Source organism: Callorhinchus milii, unplaced genomic scaffold, assembly GCF_018977255.1.
Source record: "Callorhinchus milii isolate IMCB2004 unplaced genomic scaffold, IMCB_Cmil_1.0 Scaffold5, whole genome shotgun sequence".
Lineage (NCBI taxonomy): Eukaryota > Metazoa > Chordata > Chondrichthyes > Chimaeriformes > Callorhinchidae > Callorhinchus > Callorhinchus milii.
Genome location: NW_024704746.1, coordinates 53415471 through 53441192, shown reverse-complemented (window position 1 = coordinate 53441192; position 25722 = coordinate 53415471). Strand labels below are relative to the sequence as shown.

The 25722-nt window shown below is 45.4% G+C and overlaps 1 long non-coding RNA gene across 1 annotated transcript; it reads right to left on the bottom strand.

Moving 5' to 3' along the window:
• Positions 1-1738: 1738 nt before the first annotated feature.
• Positions 1739-10557, bottom strand: LOC103186235. Its single transcript, XR_488723.1, has 3 exons — positions 10453-10557; positions 10057-10275; positions 1739-1967 (listed from the first exon to the last, which is right to left on the bottom strand). It is a non-coding gene; the product is annotated as an uncharacterized LOC103186235 (long non-coding RNA).
• Positions 10558-25722: the final 15165 nt, after the last annotated feature.

Genomic DNA, 25722 nt, shown 5'->3' with positions numbered 1-25722 from the left:
TCAAGGAGGATGAGGAGACAAAAGGAGCCCTGATCACAGATGAACAAAATGCCATTTGTCACTTTGACCAAGGCTGCTTCTGTGTTGTGGACAGCACAGAATCCAGATTGGCGCGGTTCGTAGAATGAGTGATGGGAAAGGAAGGAGTGAAGATGGGAAGCAATGACTTGTTCCAGTACCTTGGAAAGAAAAGGGAGGTTGGGGATGGAGTGGTAATTTGAGAGCAGTGATGGATCCAGCGAAGGTTTTTTGATGAGGGGAGGGCTAAGAAAAGCGTACTAAGGATGATTATTATGTTATTACAGTTTAAATGACTCTGTTGAGGTCGTTTCTAAATGATTGTCAGTGATGGGTCAGCCAGACCAATAACACCCACGTTACATATGAATGGAAACTCCTTTTCTTAGTATGGTTGAAATAGCTACTTTTTGCAGAAGAATGATATTGTGTTCACCAATTCTTTTGACAAGCCAATTCTGTATATTGTCATATTAATATTAATAGTTGCACTGATGAGTATAGAAACTACGTCCACATACATCCACATTCAATTTGTAGATTGATATATTTCCTGATCTTTTCTAGTTCCTTATTTCTTACCTTGTAATCACTTGGGATATCCATATCAATAATGCTAAATGTACAATCTAGTTGGTTCTTTATGATAATATCAAGTTTGTTACAGATTACTGTTATATCTCTATGTATTTGTGATCCCAGATTATTGTGGTGTTATTTTTTGAAGTCACTTTTGCTGGTTGATGTTCATACCAGTTTATCTTTCCATTAATATTAATGTGTTTACAATTCTTCAGTGAATATATTGATACATTGTTATATGGGATTGAGCTAGGGCTATGATGACAATATGTTGTTTACTGTTTCTGGTGCTTGATCACATATTCCGCATTTTGGGTCAATGTTTCTCTTTAAGATCTTATTAACAGGTAATAATAGCTTGGTCTTGTGCTGATATTATAAGATTTCTGTTTCGGATTTCAGATCCCTATTAGTCAATCAGTTGTAGCTTTTGTTGACCACTGTCTACACTTTGTCTCCACTAATGGCTTCCCCTCCAGCCCCGACAATGTCTCGTGCGGTGTTCCTCAGGGCTCTGCCCTTCGTCCTCTCTTCAACATTTACATGCTCCCTCTTGGTGACATCATCCTCAGACATGGGGATCATCTTTCAAATGAATGTGGATGACACCCAATTCTACCTCTCCACCTCCACCCTTGACTCCAGGGCCACTGCTGTCCTGACAGAATGTCTGTCTGGCATCAAGTCCTGGATGAGAGCTAACCTTCTCCAGTTAAACATCAACATGGGGCAACATGAGGAGGAGGAGGAGGAGGAGGAGGAGGAGGCAGTCAGGCGGATATTATCTATCTTAAAGATAAAGTATTTCAATTGCATTAATAGCAAATATTTATTTCTGTCATTAACTCTGTTTTATGTACTAAGATTACTCATATATTCAGAAGCAATTTTCAATGTCATGCCTCGATGATCTATTCCGTCTTTTCCTGTACTACATTTTGAATGTGTTCTCTTATTGTTATATTTTGACCAAGCTGAATGTTTTCAGGTTCCCACCGATAAAGGTTGCTTTGGCACAATTATCTAATCAAACTCCATTTTTATATCATCACTGAACTATTTTCAGTTCTTTTAATTCTTTTTCGTTTTTACTGTATAGTATAGAGCAGATGGTCAGCTCTCTGTGTTTGTGTGGTGTTTTTCAATTGATAGCCATATTCACTGTCTTTTAGTTCCGAGCTGATAGTTTCTCTGTTGGTTGGGCTGTGATAAGGGCTGCTGCATTTCCTTTTCCTCTTCTTTTATTCATTCCTGCCCTTCATAGACTTTGTTTATCTGCAGTGAAAGTGAGCACATCCTCTGCCTGACAATCCATTAAATGAGAAGAGTGGTTGAGCTAGTGAGACACTATTTAAAGATCTGACTGCCTGTTAAATAAGAAAAACAAGAGATGTACTGTGATAGTGTCCACCACTTCCCTTTCACTCAACCATTTGTTAAATAAGGGGTATGAAACAAGATGAGATAATCATTATTCTGTATTTTGAACCAAAGCAGCTTCCACACCTGTATTTTTCGCATTCAAAATATCACTTTGTTATTGGCCTCATGTTCCTACAATATTGTGTATCAGTCTGGCTCTGTTGCAAGCACTCTGAGTCAGAAGGTTGTGGGTTCAAGCCCCACGTTGGGCCTTGGAATCACCATTATCCAAGCTGACACTCCAGCGCTGTCCTTTGGATGAGACATTAAACCAAGGCTACATCTCCCTGTTCAGGTGGATGTAAAAGATCCCATTGCACTATTCAAAAAGAAAAGGATGTTTCTCTCGGTGTCCTTGTTTTTTAACATTTCCGCTGAATGACAGCTGCCCGACACTGCATTGGAGTGTCAGTTTAGACTGTGAGTTCAAAGTTCTGATGTCGTGCTTGAACCCACAACCTTCTGACTCAGATGCGACCAACTGAGCCAGGCTGACAAGCTTAGTGAAGAGCATAGAGACGTTCATCCTGCATAAAAATTACAAGCAAATGTGGACAAAATTCTTGCTCTCGTTCTCTAGTTCGTGCACTTGTCTGCTCACTTTTTCTTCTGGTTAATTAGTTAGGTGTCTGGCAATAACAGCACAGCCGTGTGTGAATTATATCTCACATAATTACTTTTGTTACCCCAATGTAATAAGAACACTGTGATCAATATGAAGCCCTGAACTAATTGCAGGTCTCTGTCTCATCAAGCAGAATAATTTTCTACCTAATTACATGGAGAACTTTCGTGGTCAACATAATGCATTACATTGTTTTCGAGCTGGGCGTTTTCAGGTGCTTTATTTTGCTATTTGAGTGGGAAACTATGGCACTGCAGGTTAGTTTCTAATTATTTTCTGATGCATCATCAGTAAACTGAATGAGGGTCACAGAAAGGGCATGTGGCATGACCACTTTATCTTACACTCTATTATCTCCACATCTCAGTGTTCATTTAGCAAAATTGAAAGCAATGATCTAGTCAGCCTCTCAATTATCAATTATGTCTTCCTTTCAAACACTATGTTTTGCAGGTGAGGAGGATATGAAATTGCTTACTTACAGATGCACCAAGGCAGTAGAGCAAGAGAACACAGGTTTAGAGCTCTAAAGGGCAATTTCAGGACAGACACCAGGAAGTTTTTCTTTATCTCAGAGGATAATGAATGACAGAAACCAAGGGGGCATCACCTTAAAATTAGAGCTGGTCCATTTAGGACCAGCACTTAATGTTTTTGTTAGGTAAGGGTATCAAGGGATATGGAGCAAAAGCGGGTAAGTGAAGTTGAAGTACAAACCAGTCATGATCTAATAGAAGGGTGGAACAGGCTTGATGGGCTGCATGGCCTTCTCTTGTTCCTGTGAACTGGTTGTCAGAAAGCACGGTTGAGGCCAAGACACTGGACTCATTTGAAAAGGTCCTTAATGCCATAATGGGGGTAATAGATGGGTGTTCTGCAAGGTTGAGATCAGTTGTGCAGATCTGATTTAAAAACAGATTTATGAATATAGCCCAGCATCTGGTTTACTTTGTTTATTGCTGCCTCACGCCCTTTTGATGAGTCAACATATACACCTAGATTTCTTTCAGCTTCCTCCTCAGCAAGAGCACTCACTCTACGGTATTTCCCAACACACAGAAAATGTTGACTTACATAATTTGTTATCTGCCATATGAATCATTAGATTGTTAATTTGTGGAGTCCTATGGTGGTTAGCACACTCACCAAGAGCGCACAGGTTCGACTCCCGGGTGGATGAAACCTTAGGTAAGTTTCTTTACTCTACACACAACAACAACAAAATTACATTTGTATTATGCCTTTCACGTTGGAAGGTTGTCCCAGGGTGCTGGACAGTCAATGTTTTAGACACCTCTGATTACCTAGCAGGAAGTAGGAACTTGGTTATTAATCGATTGCTGGGTTGTTTTCTGCGGGCAATAAACCCTCCCCCCGAAAATGCATGGTCACTCAATGCATGACTGTTTGTGGGACACTGCTGTGCACAATTGGCTGCCGTGTTTTGTCCACACACTACACAGTCAATATATCCTGTGAAGCACTTTGGGACATCTCAACAACTTGATAATCAAATGCAAAGATTATTATTATTATTTCAAACAATTTTGTAAGCCCTCCTGTCGATATGCATACACTAACCTTCACATATGTCAACACTGTTCAAGTGTTCTCTCTCATCTATCCTCCCAAGTCTCTGCAATGTAATGTAAGTATATGGGAATTAATTAAGTGCCAGGTCTTGAACTATGCTTAACATTGCAAATAACCAAACAAGCTTTTGGTGGAACTCAACCTTCTGACCTGTTCACTTCACCGCCTGCCTCGAGTGGCCGTGCTCATATCAGCAGTAATGCTGATGGTTCACCAAGGTATTGCTGTTGTCTTCAGAGGTACTCACTGCACCCTGTGAGGGGCTCATTGGCCCTTTGTGGGGTTCACTGTAAGGTGGTCACTGCCCCTTGTGAAGGGATCACGGTGATATTAAAGACCCAATGGCACTATTCGAAAAGAGAAAGGAGTTTCTCTCCCATGTCCTGGCCAACAATACCCCAAAATAAAGTTGGTCACTCACTCCATGGCTGTTTGTGGGATGCTGCCTTGCACAAATTAGCTGCCACACTTATCCACAAATACACAGTCACTCCACTTAACAGTAAAGTTCTGTGAAGTGCTTTGAGATGTCCTCCTAACATGAATGGCACTCTATTTGTGAAGTGCTGTAGTATATTAATTACTGCATTTGCCTGACAAGTGAGAGGACCCGAGTTTAATTCCTGGAAACCTTAGGCAAGCTTCCCTTACTCCTTACTCTGCTCCCACTTACAAGCCAAAACTGTAATCTACTCACTGGTTATTCTGGATGCTAAAGACAACTCAAAATCTTATTCTACACCACCCACCACCTCCTCCACATGCCTCATCAAGCACCCTCAATCCCAATATCTAATGTAAAGTGCGAAGAGATCCTGGACTTCTTTATCTCCAAGATAGATAACATCCAACTGGTCACCACCTCCTCCTGCCCCATGTCACCACCCCTCCTCCATTCCTTGTCCACCAACTATGCATCCTCCCACAGCTCATACCACAGGCCCCAACCCACACTCCTTTGTCCCCATCTCTCCTTCCTTCCTCTCATCCTCCATCACCCAAATGAAAACCACCACCTGCTGTCTTGATCCACTCTCTACCCAGCTGCTGGTCGCTCAACTCCCCCTCCTTTGTCTCTGCTGGCAGACACCATAAATCAGTCCCTCTCCTCAGGCTCGGTCCCACTCCCCCTAAAAACAGCTGGCATTACTCCCCTCCTTAAAAAACTAGTCTCGATCCCTTCAACTTCGAGCACTACTGTCCCTTATCAAACTTGCCCTTCCTGGCCAAAGCTCTGGAATGCATTGTTGCAAACCAACTTCGCTTACACCTCACCTTCCACTCCCGAGTCGAACTCCTCCAGTCCAGTTTCCACCCAGCCCCCAGCACAGAGACAGTGCTCATCAAAGTAACAAATGATGTACTCTTTCTCTGTGATCAGGGATCCCTCTGCCCCCTTGACCTCCTGGACCTCTTGCTGGGTTCAACACAGTTAATCACGCCATCTTCCTCCACTGGCTCTCCTCCCTCATCCATCTTAGTGGGACCGCACTCGCATGGTTTGACTCTTACTTAACCAACTCCCAGCACCTGAAACTCAGCCAATGGTTTTACCTCTCGTCCCAATCCGATCACCTGCAGGGGACCCCAATGCTCCATCCTTGGACCCCTTCTCGGTGATGTCAACCACAGACTTGGGGTAAACTTCCACTGTATGTGGGTGGCATACAAATCTACTTCTCTTCGTCCATCTGTAATTTCCCAGTCCATTGATGTTCTATTAGCTTATCTGACAGGCATCAGGGCCAGGATGAGCCAAACTTCCTGCAGCTGAATGTTGACAAGACACAAGCCATACTCTTTGGCTCCCATCCCTTGAGCAGAGAGCATAGCAGCGTGAGGAGGAAACTGAGTGAGGTGGAAAAGAGTGAGAATTCCATGAAGGAATTTGATGAGAGTGATAATTTGGTGCAGAGGGGCAAGAGGTGCGTAATTATAAAATTTATAAGTTATATTAAAAAATATAAAACATGTCTGGGAATATGGCAGGGCAGCTAAGACTGGTTGCATGCATAATATATGCCATGTGGGAACTCCAGGATGCTTTGTGTACCCTGGACAGACACATGTGTAGGAAGTGCTTCCGGCTGCTCAAGCTGGAGCTCAGGGTTTCTGAGCTCGAGGAGAGGCTGGTGTCACAACATAGCATACAGGAGGCTGAAGAGTTCATGGATCGAACGTTTCAGGAGATGGTCACCCCACAGCTACAGAGGATTCAGAAGGAGATTGAGCAAGTGACCACCTGGCATGGTAGGAAGAGGGGAAGGGCAGTGCAGAAATCTGATGAGTGTGGCATTCATAAACCAGTTCTCTGCACTAAATATTGGTCAGGGTGTTGACACCTCTGGAGGAGGGAATCAAAAGCAAATGGGTGCACAGGGGAACAAAGGGAAGCTTGTTAATTCAGGGTTGAAGACATCACAGAATGGCTGCAAGCCAATCTAAGAGGAAGGGGAACATAAGAGGAAGGGGAACATCCAGAATTTGTGTTCTATGTTGGGATCCATGACCCATGGAAAAAAAGAGCTGAGATCCGGCAGGGAGAGTGTCAGAAGCTAGGGAAAAGGCTAAAAAGTAGGACCTCAAAGGTGGTAATCTCTGGATTACTCCCAGTGCCTCGTGCAAGTGAGTATCAAAACAGCAGGATCAAACACATGAATGCATGGCTGAAGAAATGGTGCAGAAAGGAGGGCTTAGGTTCCTGGATGATTGGGACCAGTTCAGGGGCAGGTGGGACCTGCACATGGTGGTTGGGTTATACCTGAACAGGGTTGGGACCAATGTCCTCGCCGGGAAGTTAACTAGTGCTGTGGGAAAGGGTTTAAACTAATTTTGAAGGGGAAAGGGAATCAGGATGTAGAATTAGAGAAGACAAAGAAGTTTCATAGAGGGCTGGGAGAGATGAATAGCAATGTAATAAGGAATAGTCCAGAAAAAGGAAGGATTAGACGGGGGAGAAATGCAGAGCAGACTCAGTCAATCTTGGAGTGCATGTATGTAAATGCACAGAGTGTGACAAATAAGATTGGTGAGCTGCAGGCTCAAGTTGCCGCGTGGGGTTGTGATGTAGTGCCAATAACGGAGACATGGCTCAAACAAGGGTAGGAATGGGAGCTGAATATTCCTAGTTACAATGTATTCAGGAGGGATAGGGAAGGAGAAAAAGGAGGGAGTGTGGCAACATTGATTAAAGACACAGTTACGGCCCTGAAATGGATGATGTGCTAGAAGGTCCAAAAGCAGAATCTATTTGGTTAGAATTAAGGAGCAGAAAAGTAGCTGTTATTCTGTTAGGTGTATACTATCAACCACCAAATAGTGGGAAGGAGATAGACGAGGAAATCTGCAAGCAGATTTCAGAAAGATGCAAAACCAATAGAGTAGTGATAATGGGGGACTTCAATTATCCTAACATAGACTGGCAAAATAACACTGTAAAGGGCAAGGAGGGGAATGATTCCTGAAATGTGTGCAGGATAACTTTCTGGATCAGTGTGTTTCCAGCTCAACAAGGAAGGAAGGAAGGAAGGAGTGCTGGATCTAGTTCTATGGAATGAAATGGGGCAGGTTTCAGTAGGAAAGCATCTGGACAATAGTGACCACAACGTCATTAGGCTTAGAGTATTTATGGAAAGGGACAAGGAGCAATAAAACAACAACACATTTGTATTGTGCCTTTCGCATTGGGAGGACATCCCAAGGCGCTGGACAGACAGATGATGTCTGGGGGCCTGGTTCAGGGAGGGTGGAGGGCAGTGGAGGAAGCAGGGGGATTGAAAGCACGGTCGGAGTGGAGCGTCTTGAGATGCATCCTGAAGGAGGCAAGGGAGGGGCCAAGGCAGAAGTACTGCAGGATGGAGTTCCAGAGAATGGGGGGAGAGTGGCAGGAGGCCCGACTGCTAATAGTGGGGCGAACGAGGCGGGGACATGAAGCAGGTCAGAGTCTGCTGAGCAGAGGGATCAAGCAGGATGGTTGGGGGTTAGGAGGTCACAGAGCTAGGGGGGGAACAAGACCACAGAGGACCTTTGAAGGTGAGGACCAGGATGTTGAACTGTAGCCTCTGTGAGATGGGAAGCCAGTGGAGTCGGGCGAGGATTGGAGTGATAGGGTCACGGAGCCTGGTGCGAATCAAAGGTGAAGATATTCAACTGAAGAGGGCTAATTTCAGTGAATTAAAAAGGGATCTAGCCGAGTTGGACTGGAAAGAAAGATTGCTAGGCAAAACAGCTGACGAGCAATGGGAAGCTTTCAAGAAGGAGATAGTTCAGGGACAGAACAAATACATTCCCACAAAGGGGAAAGATAGGACATCCAATCCTCCCTGGATGATTAAAGAAATTGAGATTAAAATAAAACAGAAAAAGGTTTATGGTAAATGTCAGATCCAAAATACAGAAGATAATCAAATAGAATATAGAAAGTACAGAGGAGAACTGAAAAAGGAAATAAGAGGGGCAAAGAGATTGTATGAGAAAAAGGAACCCTAAGGCATTTTATAAGCATATAAAGAATAAAAGGTTAAGCAATGGTGGAGTGGGTCCAATTAGGGACAAAAGAGGAAATCTTCTTGTGGAGGAAGAGGGCATGGCTGACATACTGAATGGGTACTTTGCATCTACCTTCACAAAAGAAGATGATGCAGCCAATGCCACAGTATCGGAGGAGAGGGTAGAGAAATTGTATGAGATAAGAATAAAACGAGAGGAGTTACTAAAATGGTTGATGGTGCTGAAGGCAGATAAGTCACCTGGTCCAGACTGGATGCATGCTAGGTTACTGAGGAAAGTAAAGGTGGAAATAATGGAGGCTCTGGCCACCATCTTTCAATCCTTCTTGAACACTGGATTGGTGCCAGAGGACTGGAGGGTTGCAAATGTTACTCCCCTGTACAAAAAAGGACTTGCCTACGATCACCTTTCCCACCCACCCGGCTCGGCATTGGGTTCCGCCAATGTTAAGTGCTCTGAGACCTGCCCGGCGTGAAGGGCGCTATATAAATGCAAATTGTTGTTGTTGTTCCTATCACCCCATTTTGCCAGACTGGTTCCCCATCATTCACAGGATACAGTTCAAGAATCTGATCCTAACCTTCAAAGCTCTCCATGGCCTTCCTCCCCCCTACCGTGGCTTTCCTAACCCCCTACCAACCTGTCCGCTTCCTCCACTCAGCGGGCTCCAGCGTGCTTCACTCTCCTCCTCACCTGCCCCACCATTGGCAAGCGGGCCTTCAGCCACTCTGCCCCCACCCTCTGGATCTCCATCCTGCAGTCCCTCCATCTTGCCCCCTCTCTTGCCTCCTTCAAGACCTACCTCAAGACCCTCTCAACTGTGCCATCGGTCATCCTCCTTTCCCCCCTGCTGTCCACCCTCCCCGATCCCGACCCCCAGCTTGGGTCCAAAACATTGATTGTCGAGCACTTTGGGACATCCTCTTGATGTGAATGGGTCTATACAAATGTAATTCTGTTGTTACTGTTACTCCACACACCTCTTAATCCCCTTACTCCATATACGTAGCAGTAAGTATGGTGTTAGTCGATTGGCAGATCGCTTTCTGGGTGTGAGAATTTCTCCCAGAAATAATTCGGTCATACAAATCCATGACTTTCTTGTGGGACACTGCTGTGTGCAATTGGCTGACCTGTTTCACCCACAACTTCACCCACAACATACAGTCAATCCACTTTACAATTTATTCTGTGAAGCACTTTGAGACATCTCAACAATGTGATAAGGCGCAATATCAAATGCAAAGATTATTATTATTGAAGTGGGAGTTCCAAACACAATGTGACTGCTTCACCAGCGCACTTACATGAGCCACATACAGGCAGAAGCTGAGCCTTGTACCCTTAGATGTGTCCCTGCAGATTCTGTCAATATCCTTGACATTGTGCTGCTAATCTGTTTGTTCTGCCACAGCTGTCCAGCTCCCTGCCATTACAGCAGCCTTCCTGTGGCAGCCTTTACTTATCTTGTGTTGACACATTGTGATTGTTGCTGTTGAGCAATGTTCCAGCTGCTGAGGCAAAAGCTGACACAAAACACAAACATTTAAACCTTGAATGAACTGACAACCTGGAAAGAAAGAAAGTGCTCACTGTGTTAGAGCACAGGTAAATTCAAAATTTACAAAGCACACATCACAGAAAATTGGAATTTCAACACCTTGCTCCTCCCTTCCTCTGTGACCTGCTAATTGCATACCGACCTGTCTGCTCCCTCCGCTCAGCAGACTCTGGCCTGCCGTTGCCTGCCTACCCCACCACTGGGAGTCAGGACTTCAGCCTCTCTGAACTCTATCTTTGGCATTCAATCCCACAGTTCCTTTGCCTATCACCCTCCCTGGCTTCCTTCAAGCCCTGCCTCAAGTCCCTCCTCTTCCTCCTTTGGTTGCGCCCCTACCCTTACTCTTTCTGTCTACCTCTCCTGATCCCAACCCTCAGCAAATGTAATTTGTTGTTGTCACTGTGTGTTGTGACAGTTTTTTGGAGGTGAACCTGGCAGCCAATATGCACACAGCAATGTCCCACAAACAGTCATGTAGTATGAATATATGATTTTATATGGAGGGATTGTTGGCTAGGACATTGGGAGAGAAACTCCCTTCTCTTCTTATTACCCCCGGAAAGCGATTTTCGAACCTCATTTGCGAGGCAAGCATGCTAACCACTTTGCTACGGGACTCCACATAGGCTTTATGATTTACTCCCACTGGTTATGGTTGCACTTGAGAAATAATGGAAGCTTGCTGTCACAGAGATGCAATTTGTTTGATGACTGTAGGGTCTCGACACAGACTTCCATTGTGATGCACTCCCCACCAAACCAGAGCATCAATTATTTAGATACCAGTCAGGGTTTCATTAAAAGTTAAAGTTGCGGGAGAAGGCCTCAGAGAAGTGACTGGAGAAAATCCAGCATGCAATCTTCAAAGAATGAAACAGATCTAATATTCAGTGTTTCTTCATGATATTCCTCACTAAAGAATCCAGTTAGAATTCCCATTGATCTGTAGTTGGAAATCCACTCCAAAACAAATTGTCTCTGAGAGAATTTCCCACTGTTTGGCGAGACACATCCAGCGACTGGAAGAACGTGGAGACCTCTAGAAGGGTGGTTAGCGCACTTGCCTCACAAGCGAGAGGATCCGGGTTTGATTTCCGGGTAGGTCGAAACTTTTGGCAAGTTCCCTTACTCCACACACCTCTGTTTATCCAGCAGTAAGTAGGAACCAGGTTGTCAGACGGGGAGCGGCGCCAGGACAGCGCGAGGAGGAGCCTGGGCCTACCTACCCAGGTATTTAAACTTGACGCGGCAGGGAGTGCAGCACACGGCTGTGAGGCTGAGGAGGGAATGGGTGGGGGCGGAGCGGGGGAACCGCTGACGTCATAGTTGTAGTTTTCAGAAGTGTGCGCGCGCAAAAAACCCCCCCCCCCAAAAAAAAACCTCTGCGCCCCCCCACCCCCTCCCCCCAGGGCTCACATCAGAGCCCACCATGGTCCTGTTGGATTGGCTGCCCCAGCCCCATCCTATGGGATAATGTTTCCATCCACCTGACCACTCGCTCCCGGTCCCCGCGTGCGCACTATTGCTGCCGCTATGATCCGAGCCCCCTCACTCCCTTCCTCCCTCCTCCCTCCTCTCTACCCCCAAACTCTCCCCCCTCTGCATCTCTCCCGCTCTGTCCTCCTCTCTCTCCGTCCCTCTCGTCTTCTATCCCCACTTGATCCTCCCACGACTTCCTTCTGTTCCAGCCTGGGAATCCTCCGCCGGGTTCACCATGGCACTCGGCGTTGGCTGTCCAGCAGCAGCCACACCGACTGCCCCATTCCCCACCACACTCGCCAGCCATCCCGGACACAGACCCGGGGAGCCAACCTCTCCTCCCTTATCCCCATTTCCCCCACCCCCGCCTCACAACCTGGACCCCCTTCCCCTCCCACACACCCTTCTGTCAACCGCTCCATCCACATCGGACTACAAAACGTCCACTCCCTCTGTAACAAGGCCCTGGTCATCAACGATCTCATCCTTGATGAGAACGTTGATATCATGGGCTTAACGGAAACCTGGCTCACCCCAGGCGACACCTTCCCCCTCACGGAGGCCACATCACCCGGCTACACCTTCCACCGCATCCCTCACCCCAACCACCGTGGCGGTGGTGTTGCCCTGATCTCAAAGACACCACTTGCCCTATACCCCTACTCCTCTGGCTCTTTCCCCTCCTTTGAGCACCTCACCCTCCCCCACCCCTCCTTCCTCTCACTTAAAATCCTCCTCCTCTACCGGCCCCCTAAAACCTCTCCCACCTTTATCTCTGATATTTCGACACTTCTTACATCTCTGCCTCTGCTCTGATCACCTCATCATCCTGGGCGACTTTAACCTGCACTTCACCCCCTCCTGCTCAATCTCCTCAGATTTCTCTTCCCTGCTCTCATCGCTCAACCTCTCTCTCCACATCAACTCCCCCACTCACAGTCACGGCCACCCACTCGACTTGGTCATCACCTTCAGCCTCTCAGCCCCGAGGCTCTGGAACTCTATCCCCCAGAGCCTTCGCCTTGCCTCCTCCCTTTCCTCCTTCAAGGCCAGTCTCAAGACCTTTCTCTTTGACTGTGCCTTCAGCTCCCCTCTCGACTCTCTACCCCCTCCTCGCTCCCTCCCTTCCCTCCCCTCACCCTGACCATTTCCCCCCTGCTCGGGTCCTGACCCAACTGTCCAGCGCCTTGGGACGTCCTCCCGACATGAAAGGCGCTCTATAAATGGAATCTTGTTGTTGTTGTTGTTGTTAGTCAATTGGTGGAATGCTTTCTGTGGGTAATAATTCCCCCACCCGAAAAAAAAATGGTCACTCAATCCACGACTGTTTGTCGGGTACTGCTGTGTGTAACTGACTGGCATTTGCCCACAAATTATAGTTAATCCACTGAGAATATGGTCGATATTCTGTGAAGCACTTTGAGACATCACAATGGTGTCATAAGCACCATATCAAACGCAAGGATTATTAAGACAATGATGATGATTTTAATTATTAATATTATTATTATGGATTCCTCATTTGGGCAACCTGGAATCCACACTCAGCAAATTTGACAGCAATGTGTCTTTCGGTATTGTGGTGGCTCATTTGATAACAATTTTATGAGCATAAACAATGGATTGAACAAGACTGAGATGCTTCCATGGACGTTGCTTGTAAGAACCCTCACAGCTGCTCTTCCTTCTTCTTATGCCAAAGCTTCCAAACCAGTCTGGTTCCATATTTTTTTGTCTGCCGGGTGTCTGACACATGTCATAATGCTTAACCCTGGCTTGCAAGGACTAGGAACTGAATTAGTCTAAACTGACATAACAATTTGGAGTGGTATGGGGGGGCAGGGGGGTGTGGGGGGCACTGCATTGTTGGAGGTGCTACCATTTGGGTGAGACGTTTGTTCAGGTAGATATTAAAGAATCCCACAGCACAATTCAAAAAGAGAAGCGAGTTTCTCTCTCATAGAATCAGAGAATATTACAGCATAGAAGGAGGCCATTTGGCCCATCGTGTCCATGCCGGCTTTTTGAAAGGAGCTATCCAATTCAATCCCACTCCCCCGCGCTCTCCCCAGAGCCTTGCAAACCTGCCCTCCCCAAAAATTATCTACTTCTCTACAAAGCTGTCATTGAATCAGCGTCCACAACCTTTTCAGGCAATGCATTCCAGATCCGAACAACACGCTGTGGGAAAAAAATTCTCCTCACCTCTCCTCTGTTTCTTTTAATAACTATTTTAAATTGGTGCCCTCAGGTTACCGACCCACCTGCCAGTGGAAATAGTTTTTCCTTGTTCACCCCTCATAATTTTGAAAACTTCTATTTTAACCTTCTCTGCTCTAAGGACAATAATCCTAGCTTCTCTAGCCTCTCCTGATAACTGAAGTCCCTCCGTTCTGGTACCATTTCTGATAAATTTCCTTTGCACCCTCACCGATGCCTTGACATCCTTTCCAAAGTGTGGTGCCCAGAACAGAACACAGTACTCTAGCTGAGGCTGAACCAGTGTTTTATAAAGGTTCATCATAACTTATAAAGCCTAGTATCCCCTATGCTTTTTTAACAGCTTTATCTACCTGTTCTGCTACCTTCAAAGATTCACTTATATAAACTCCCAGTCTGCTACTGTCCTCCTCACTATTTACTACTTTTCCAAGCTTAGTATCATCTGCGAACTTGGAAATTGTACTCCCTATACCCAAGTCCCAATCCTGCCACTCAGCACCTGCTAACTGTGCAAGCCAAAGTCTTAACGGCTAAGGTGGTTCTCACTGGACAAGCAGTGGGAAAGCTTTCAAGTCCAGGTCATTTATCTAGATCAAAAAGAGCAGTGGTCCCAATACCAACCCCTGGGGAACACCACTGCCCTCCAGGCAGAAAAATCAACTGTTTACCACCACTCTCCGCTTTCTGTCTCCCAGCCAGTTCTGTATCCATGCTGCCACTGTCCCTTAAAAACCATGGGCTTCTATTTTGCTCTCCCAGTGTCCTGGCCAACAATCTCCTCCAAGTAAAATTAACCAATCACTTCATGGTTGTTTGTGGGACAAACTGGACTCAGCATTCGTCCACAAAACAGACAGTTAATGATCTTTGCAGTATGTCCTGTGAAGTGTTTCAAGAAGGCACTATATCAAATGTAAGGATTTTTTTATGATAACATTTGATGTACTGCCTCATCATATCATTAAATGTCATTAAATGTCTCAAAGCGCTTAACAGGATTTGTCCTTGAAAGTCAGTTTCTCCTGAAAATTAGAGATGGGCCAGTTAGGAGTGAAATCAGGAAGCAGTTTTTCACACAATGGGTAGTGGAAATCTAGAACTGTCTCCCCCAAAAGGCTGTGGATGCTGGATCAATTTAAATTTTCAAGACTGAGGTGGATACATTTTTGTTAGGTCAGGGAATCAAGGAATATGGAGCAAAGGCAGGTAAATGGAGTTGAGTTACAGAGCAGCCATGATATAATAGTGTGGTAAAACACATTTGAGGAGCAAAATGGCTTACTCCTGGTTCCTATGTTCCTTAATTATGGGTTGGGACTTCACGGTTTCAGAAACATGACCAAGTAAAGAGGAAGTCAACAAGAACAATGACTTGCATTTATATAGTGTCCTACACACTGGATAGCATCCTGGAGCAGTTGACAATAGCGGAGTCTGACACTGAGCCAAGGGGAGGGGGCGAGGGGAGGTGTTTGTAAGCACGATTAAAAGGAAGGTCCTTTAGGCAGCATTTGAAAGTGGTGAGGGAGGGACTCACTTTCAATTCACATCTTTGAAAGTCAGCCCACATGGACGGCTTCCTAACGTGAAAGGTGCTTTACAAATGTAATTTTGTATTGTATTATATGGAGCATATGTTTTAGGCTCCAGTTGAGCGACCTGATTTAATAATATATAAGCACGATTACTGTGTTACAGGCACCATGTCAAATCCAATAATTATTGATTTGATGGGGTTTGACGAGTTCCCAACAGGAAAGAGGAATGATGGGAGACTCTTCACCACAGGTTGGCTAATTGCTTTCATGCATTTACCTCCGAGCATTTATAATATTCAATCCACACCTTTCATCATCTCCCTCTCTCTCTTTCCCTCCTCAATGTCATTCCCACTCTGCCTGTATGAAAACACTGAGACCTTATCAGCAACAACAACAAATTGCATGTATACAGCGCTTTTCATGTCAGGAGGATGTCCCAAGTCGCTGGACTTTCTCAGGTTTGCAACCCAGCTGCAGGCTAGAGTCACCAGGGGTGGAGCGCAAAGTGGGTGGTGGTGATTGATGACCGAAGGCCCCGTTGGAGAGGAAGGTCTTCAGAAAGGCCTTGAAGGAGGCAAGGGAGGAGCAAGGCAGAGGAGCTCTGGGTTGGCATTCCAGAGGGTGGGGACAAAAAGCTTGAAGGCCTGATTGCAGATGGTGAGACTGACAGGACGGGGGACATGGAACAGGCCAGTTCCCGCCGAGCGGAGGGAGCAGACAGGTTGGTAGGGTTTTAGGAGGTAACAGGGGTAGGGCGGAGCAAGACCGTGGAGGGCTTTAAAAGTGAAGATGAGGATTTTAAATTTGATCCACTGCGGGAATGGGCAGTGAAGCTCAGCGAGGATGGGGTTGATCGGTTCATGGAGCTGAGTGCTTATCCTACGTGAAAAGTGCTGTATCAGTGCAAGTTGGCATTCTGTGTTCAACACTGGCTGTGGGATTGTGGAATCAATGCTGGTTCTGTGGCAAGCCATTGTTATAATAATAATCCTTGAATTTGATATAGTGCCTTATCGCATCATTGAGACGTCTCAAAGCGCTTCAGAGAATAAACTGTGAAGTATTTTGTGCATATTTTGTGGGCAAATTTTTTTTTTAACTTTGAAGGGATTATTATCCCTGGAAAGCGATCTGCCAATCGACCAACAAATGGGTTCCTACTTACTGCTAGGTAAACAGAGGCATGTGGAGGAAGTGAACCCGTCTAAGGTTTCATCCTGCCCAGAAATCGAACCTGGACGAATTCGCAAACTACTACTCTACAGGATTTTATGACAGACTACAATCAAACGTCAGCACCATCTTTCAGTTTCACATCTTGTTCAAAGACAATTACAAATTGAAAATATAAATGGCACATGCATATTGATTCATCAGTGGAAGCCTCATTATGGGTAAGATTACCTCTGTTACCCAGCAGGAAGTAGGAACCTGGTTGTTAGTCGATTGCTGGATGCTTTTATAGGGATATTAATCCCAAATGATAATAAACTAATAATAATAATAATTTGGTCAATCAATCCACGACTGTTTGTGGAACACTGCTGTGTGCAATTGGCTGCCACATTTCACCCACAAAATACACAGTCAATTCACTTTACAGTATATTCTGTGAAGCACTTTAAGATGTCTCGAAGACGTGATAAGGTGCTATATCTTTCCGTTTCAAGTTCCTAGAATGAGTCGTTTCTTCCCAGCTTCGCTCCTTCCTCTACCTCCACTCCCTTCATGAACTTCTCCAATCGGGTTTCTGTGACGCTCACAGCACAGAAACAGCTTTTGTCAAAGTGGCAAATGGCATTTTGTCCATCTGTGACCAGGGCTCCCTCTGCCTCCTCGTCCTCCTTGACCTCTCTGCTGCCTTTGATACTGTGGACCACTCTGTCCTCCTCCATCGCCTCTTACCTCAACCTTCATGGTTCTGTCCTTGAGAGGTTCAGATCCTACCTCTCACACTGTTTCCACTTCATCTCCACAAACCACATTGTCCCCTCCTCTTCAATATCTACATATGGTGACATAATTTGCAGACATGGGGTCAACTTCCACATGTATGCGGATGACATCGAACTCTATCTCTCTGCCTCCACCCTCGACTCCAGGACCACTGCTGACCTGAAAGAATGTCTATCAGACATCAAGTCCTGGATGAGAGCTAACATTCTACAGTTGAACGTCAAGAAGACTGAGGTTTTCCTGATTGGCTCCTGTCAGCGCCTCCACATCTCAGGTGCTGACAGCATCACCATCCATGGTTGCACACTCCACCTTACTAAGCTAATCCTGAACCTTGGCGTCCTGACCCTCAACTATCCTTTCTACCCCACATTTGTGCCATGACCCTCTCTGCCTTCCCCCACCTCCGCAACATCGTCCGGCTCTGCTACTGGCTCACCCGTCAGGCCACCAAAACTCTCATCCAACCATTCATCACATCTAGGCTCGATTACGCCAACTCCCTGCTTGTTGGCATTCCCAACGCTTCTCTCCACAAGCTGCAGATCATCCAGAAATCTGCAGCTCATGTCCCCTCCTGCACCAGGCTCCGTGACCCCATCATGCCAACCTGCGCCCGGCACAACTGGCTCCCCATCCCCTGGAGGATAGAGTTCAAAATCTTCATCCTCGCCTTCAAGACTTTCCGTGGGCTTGGTCCTTCCTACCTCTGTAAACTGCTGACCCCATATCAACCTGTCCTCTCACTCTGCTCATGTCCCCAGCCCAGCCCGCCCCACCATCGGTGGTCAGGCTTTCAGCCTTTCTGCCCCCACCCTTTGAAACTTCATCCCACATTCCCTTTGCATTGCTCCATCCTTTACTTCCTTCAAGGCGTCTCTAAAATGTTCCTCTTCAACTAAGCCTTTGGCTACCCTCATACCCTTACTGCCGTCCACCCTCCCAGATTACCAGCCCCCAGCACCCGACATTCCTGCACGTGGAAATCTTGGGATGGAACCTGCATCTGTCCCTGGACTGACGCATCATGCTTACCTAATTCCAGAGAGTCTTAGGTGCAGGTTCGCAAGGCTTGGGGATCCCAGATTGTATGTTGGGGTAACTGCAGAAGTCTTAACCAGCTAAAACCACATAGCTTGCCATCAAGAGCACTGCCTGGAAAGCTTTCCCACTGCTTGTCCAGTGAGGACCGCCTTACCGTTAAGGCTTTGACTTGCAGGGTTAGCAGGTGCTGAGTGGCAGGATAGGGACTTGGGTATAGGGAGTACAATTTCAGATGATACTAAGCTAGGAAAAGTAGTAATCATTCAGGAGAATAGTAGCAAACTGCAAGAGGACATAGGCAGACTTGTAAAATGGGCCGACATGTGGCAGATGAAGTTTAATGTGGAGAAATGCATTTTGGGTGGAAGAATGAGGAGGAAATATAAGCTGATGGTAATAATAATAATAATCCTTGCATTTTGATACAGTGCTTTTCACGTCGGGAGGACGTCCCAAAGCGCTTCACAGAACACACTGTAAAGTGAATTGACTGTATATTTGTGGGCGAACGTGGCAGCCAATTGCGCACAGCAATGTCCCACAAACAGTCGTAGATTGAAAATGACCAATTTATTATTGTTTTTGGTTTTGGAGGGATTATTATTAGGCTCTGTGTGGAGTAAGGAAACTTGCCCAAGGTTTCGCCCTGCCTGGAATTGAACTCAGGTCTCTCGCTTGCAAAGCGAGTGCTCTAACCACTGAGCTACAGGACTCCACAATCGTAAAGGGGGTGAAGGAACAGAGAGATCTGGGGGTTCATATAAGTAAATCTTTGAAGGTGGCAGGACAGGTAGATAAAGCTATTAAAAAAGCATATGGGATACTAAGCTTTATAAATAAGGGCATAGAATAGAAAAGTCAGGAAGTTATGATGAACCTTCATAAAACACTGATTCGGCTTCAGATCTGGGCACCACATTTTAGGAAGGATGTCAAGGCATTGGAGAGAGTGCCAAGGAGATTTGCCAGGATGGTACAGGGAATGAGTGACTTCAGTTATGAGGAAAGGCTAGAGAAGCTAGGATTATTCTCCTTGGAGCAGAGAAGGTTGAGAGGAGATTTAATAGAAGTTTTCAAAATTATGAAGGGATTCGATAGGGTGAACAAGGAGAAATTATTTCCACTGGCAGGTGGTTCAGTAACCCGAGGATACCAATTGTGTTGTTATATGTAGTATAATTTGATTACAGATTGTTAAACCTTATGTTTCATCTTATGCAATAAACTCTATACTCTCTCTATACACCTGTTGAATTATTAACAGTTGTCATCAGCAGTGCCCTGGAATACTCTGGACCTGCCTAACTACCGAGACCGCCACAGCTCTATTCTGATATTCCATTGAGAAGCATGTCAACTTGGAGCCAGATCAACTCCAAGGAAACCCCGCTTACCTTACACCCCAAGGAAAATTGATTTCATGAACACTGTGCAGGTGTCGGAGCAAATGGCAAAACCATCTGAGAGAATTGCTGGATACAAACAATGGGGCAATTTACCTGTCACCCCCGAATGTCAAAGGTTGCTCCATATTGAGCTAAATTGCATTGTAGGAAATAATAATGCTCAATACTTTCAGATGCTTGCATTGTGAATGATGAAAGGAAAATTTCATGCGAAGAACCAGACAATAACTGAGAACTGCCCAGGAAATGTGGAGCTGTCAGATAATAATAATAATTACCGTGTGGAATGCAACTAATTATTATTATTGTCTTATAAGTGTGACAACTTGAAAGAAATGTAGAAGTAAAAAGTAATGTATTATACTTAAACACTGAGGAAAAATCCCAGTGCATCATAATACCCATCCATGTCTGTGACTCTCACTTCAGTGCTCTTTGTGAGATGCTGCTCTGCCCAAATTAGTTACTGTTTTATAATTATAATAATCTTTGCACTTGATATAGCGCCTTGTCATGCCATTGAGACATCTCAAAGAGCTTCACAGAATACAACAACACTTTACACTGTAAAGTGAACTGACTGTGTATTTTGTGGGTGAAACTCAGCAGCCATTTGCGCAGAGCAATCAATATCTCACAAACAGCCGTGGAGTGAGTAACCAATTTTATTTGGGGGGATTGTTGGCCAGGATACTGGGAGAGAGAAACTCCCTTCTCTTTTCAAATAATGCTATGGAGATCTTTAAAGTCTACCTGAACAGGGATCCCTGAAGGGATCTCGATTTAACATCTCATCCGAAGGATGGCACCTCCAACAATGCAGAACTGGATTGGAGTGTGAGGTTTGACTATGTGATACCATGTCTATATGTGGGGCTTGAACCCACAACCATCTGACTCAGAGGCAAGAGTGCTACCATTGAACCAGACTGACATCTTAAGCACAGTCACTAGGCTTTATAATAAAATCCTGGGAAGCGCTTTGAGACTTTTTGACCATATGTTAAAAGTGATAGGATTATGCAAGGATTATGATTACAACAACAATTCACACTTTACATAATACCTTTCATATTGGGAGGATGTCTCAAAGTGTTTAACACAGCTGACTGGAAGCCGGTGTGCTGGGAGGTGGGGATAGGGAAGAGGTGGCTGAAATTTCATCAAGGTCAGCAGTGTCAATCCTCTTCACTGTTTGTAAACCACATGGTAAAGAGCACCATTAATTCACTGGACCCCATTGCATTAACTCATCCCAAAGTGCTGCACAGGATTCACTGTTTCTTTGTTATTTTGGGCAAATGCAGCAGCTAACTTTGGCACAGCAATGTCCCACGAAGAGCTGTGAAGTGAATTACCAATTTTTTATTATTTAATTGTTGGCCAGAATATCTGGAGAGAGAACAACAACACTTGTATAGCGCCTTTCACATTGGGAAGACATCCCAAGGTGCTGGACAGACAGAGTTATGGATCCGAGCTGAGTGTCGGGGCAGGGGAGGGGGTAGGGCAGGGGGGTCAGCAGGGAGATTGAAAGCACGGTCGAAGGGCTAGGTTTGAGGTGGATCTTGAAGGTGGCAAGGGAGCGAGATAGAGGGACTGCGGGATGGAGTTCGAGAGGGTGGGTGCAAAGTGGCGGAAGGCCCGCTTGCCGATAGTGGGGCGAGTAAGGTGGGGGATGTGAAGCAGGAGGAAGTGAACAGGTTGCTAGGAGATAAGGAGGTCGGAGAAGTTAGGGGAAGCAAGAACGTGGAGGGTTTTGAATGTGAGGACCAGGATCTTGAACTGTACCCTCTGTGTGATGGGAAGCCAGTGGAGTTGGGCAAGGATGGGGGTGATAGTGTCGCGGAGCCTAGAACGAGAGAGGACACGAGCTGCACAGTTCTGTATGATCTGCAGCCTGTGGAGGGAGAAGTTGGGGAGGCCAACGAACGTGTGTATGAGGGTTTTGGTGGCCTGCGGTGTGAGACAGTGTCAGAGCTGGGCCGCATTGCAGAGGTTGGGAAGGCAGAGTGGGTCATGGCGCAGTTGTGGGGTAGAAAGGATTGTTGAGGGTCAAACAAGACCCCAAGGTTCTGGGCTGGCTTAGCAAGGTGGAGTTGCTGTCAGTGCCTGAGGTGAGGAGGCACTGACAGGAGCCAATCAGGAGAGCCTCAGTCTTGTTGACGTTCAACTGAAGAAAGTTAGCTCTCATTCAGAGCTTGATGTCTGACAGACATTCTGTCAGCACAGCAGTGGTCCTGGAGTCAAGGGTGGAGACAGAGAGATAGAGTTGGGTGTCATCCACATACATGTGCAAGTTGACTCCGTGTCACCAAGAGGGAGCATTTAGATGTTGAAGAGGAGGGGACCAAGGACGGAGCCCGAGGAACGCCGCATGAGACAGTCCGGGGACTGGAGGAGAAGCCGTTTGAGGAGATGAAGTGCAGGCGGAGTGAGAGGTACGATCTGGACCAATCAAGGATAGCACCGTGGAGGTTGAGGTGAGAGGAGATTGATGGTGTTGAAAGCAGCAGAGAGGTCAAGGAGGACAAAGAGGCAGAGAGAGTCCTGGTTGCAGATGGACAGAATGTCATTTGTCAGTTTGACCAGGGAGTTTCTGTGCTGTGGGCGGCACAGAAGCCCGATTGGAGGGGTTCAAGAAGGGAGTGGCAGGAGAGGAAGGAGCGAAGCTGAGAATCAGCAACTCATTCCAGGACCTCAGAGAGGAATGGGGGGTTGGAGATGGGGCAGCAGTTATGGAGTAGAGAAGGGTCCAAGGAGGGTTTTTTTAAGGATAGGAGTGATGACACTGGTTTTTAAAGGGGTGAGAACAATACTAGAGGACAGGGAGAGGTTAACGATGTCAGTGAGCAGAGGGGCAAGGAGGTGGAGCTGGGAGGTCAAGGAGGGGCGTAAGGATGGGGTTGATGGAGTAGGTGGTGGGTTTCATACGGGTTATGGTGGTGATGAGAGCGGAGGGGGAGACGGGTTCAGCGGTGTGGAGGGAGGAATGGATAGGGACTGGGGTGGAGGAGTCTGCATTTTGCACACAACATACACAGTCAATTCACTTTACAATATATTCTGTTGTAATGCAAGGATTTTTATTATTTGAGGTAGGAAGGGAGCAAGTTGGAGGGACTTTGGGATGTAGTTCCAGAGAGCAGGAATGATGGAATGCTTTTTCCATTCACATCCTGGAATGTGGATGCCAATCAGTGTCAAGGTGCAAACTGTGGCCTCACCACTTTAGTGACGGGCAAAGAAATGAGTTAGGGACATAAGTTAGCTGAACTTAGCTAAGTGACTGTCTGTGACCTTTGAAAGTCAGCCATGAGCGTGGAGCTCAGTCAGACAGGCGCAGTGATGAAAACATAGCAGCTGCTTCAGATGAATGGTAATTTCCTGCATGAAGGTTCAAAAGTGAAAGCCTTGTTGCAAGAGATTAAAATGATTATCAAACATTATCAAGAGACAGTGGAAGCAGAAACTCTTGATTCATTGAAATGCAAATTAGATAGATTTCTTTTAGAAAATAATATTTGGGGATACAGTATTTGAGTAATTTGAGACAGTAATTGTATTATACTTGGAAGAACTAGGCAATATGGTTCTAAGGTTCCCAAAGCTTTCCACTCTGTTGTAGATGAATCAATGCAGAATTAATTGCTGTCAACATAATAGTAAATAATAATCCTTGCATCTCCATTATTGCAGCATTCAACTACCAGGATGGTAGAAGGCGAACTACATGGACCTTGGTCTTTTTTTTATCTAGCAATTCTTATTTTCCTATGTTCCCATGTCAAAGCCGTTTTGACTTTGAGTGGAAAGTCAAAGGCAGGTGATAAAGGGAAATTTAGTGAGAATCAAAAAATAAATGAATAAAAGCAGAAGTTCCAACGGATTATTTTAGATGTGTGACATTTTGTAGAGTTCTAATCACAGTTTCCACTGATTGATTATCAGTTGTCTCTGTTGCCCAAGTTGTCCTGTTTGCATGCAATAAACAGATTGAGGCTGGACCTGTTAACACCTAAGATTAACTTGAAAAGATTATTAATAATGATAATAATCCTTGCATTTGGTTTAGTACTTTACAATGTGGGAAGAATGTCTCAAAGCGCTTTACAGGAATTACTGTGAAATGGAGTGACTGTATTTGTAGGTAAATAAGACAGCCAATTTTGTACAAAGCAAAGCAACAGCCTTGAAACAAATTACCAATTTTATTTAGGGGATTGTTGGTAAATCTTGAAGAACTGAAAATATTTTCAATAAAGCAGGTTCCTTCTGAACCGAGAAGCCAAGGTGAAAGGTTAAGGTGCCTACTGATTATTATTGTCTTTTGTATCAATGCACCATTCTGCTTAGTTTCTCATAGTCTTATCTGGCGTTCAATGCCATTGCCCCACCAATACCTGATTAGCCAGATACTATTGATCCTTAACCTCCCAAGCTCCTCAACCTTACTTAGAAATCACTTTATGCCCCATCACCTTCTTCTGTCTATGACTTTTTCCACCCCACTCTTCCTGTTCTGTTACTTGGCTAACTCAGACTTGCAACACATTAACCGCCCCACTCCCTTCCAGCCCTCCATTGTCCTGACATCTGTCAATCAGCCTAACTGCCCTCACTACCTACCGTTCCTTCTGAACATATGCCCATATAAACTCAGCTTGGTCCTTGTGCTTTCATTATTCTCTTGGATGCTTAATTGAGCTAACTAATGTCCCTAATGTCCCTATAAGGTCAGTATTGTCTCTGAGTCAAAAGGTTGTGGGTTCAAGTCCCTCATCGGGACTTGGAATCACATAGTCTAAACTGACACTTCAATACAGTGCTGGGGGTGTATTGCATTGTCGGAGGTGCTGTACTTTGCATAAGACGTTAAACCAAGGTCCCATCTGCTTGTTCAGATGGATGCTAAAGATCCCGCGATGCTATTCAAAAAGAGAAGACAGTTTCTCTCTCCTGGTGTCCTAGCCAACAGTCTCCCAAATAAAAGTGGTTGCCTGGTCATTAAGCACCCCCAGAATGGGCTCCAGTGGAGTCCACCACAACAATATAAGCTCTCTTCGAACAAAGGGATCAGAGTCAGCATCTGGGGGCAGCATTGCAAAGTGTTCCAACCACGAATGAAGTGTGTAAGAAAAGTGGTGGGCCACCTGGCCATGTTGGACACAAATCATAAGATAAAGAGACAATAGTAGCATGACAAAAGATACAAATTGCCAGCAGAAGTCCATAAGCAAAAGACAGGAGAACTTGGAACAGAAGTCTGGAGAGTGTTGAGATCCTGTGATTAGCCAACTGACTCCAGGCAGCTGCAACTCCCAGGGACTGCATTGCCACTTGCTCAAGCTCAGAAACATATGTAAGTGTGTTCATTTTATTAGTTGCAATGCTCAAAAGGGAAAAATAAATCCTAATTGTTCCTTTTAAAGTATTCTTATGGAGTGGTAATCTCAACATTAACTTGCACTTGAGTTTGTGCATCAACATAACCTGAGTCGTGTGACAAGTTCAAGAGACAAGAGAGTAATGAATAAGAAAGAGATGGCTTTCACCCACAAAATATGAAGTCAATTCACTTAACAGTATTTCTGTGAAGCTCTTTGAGATGTTTCAGACATGATAAGGGGCTATATCAAATGCAAGAATTATTATTAATGGCAGTATTCAACTTCAGCAATGTTAAACATAAAGTCGGTCATAAATAAGAACTTTTGACATACAAGCACAACATGAAAAAGTTATCTCCCTCCCTCCACCCTC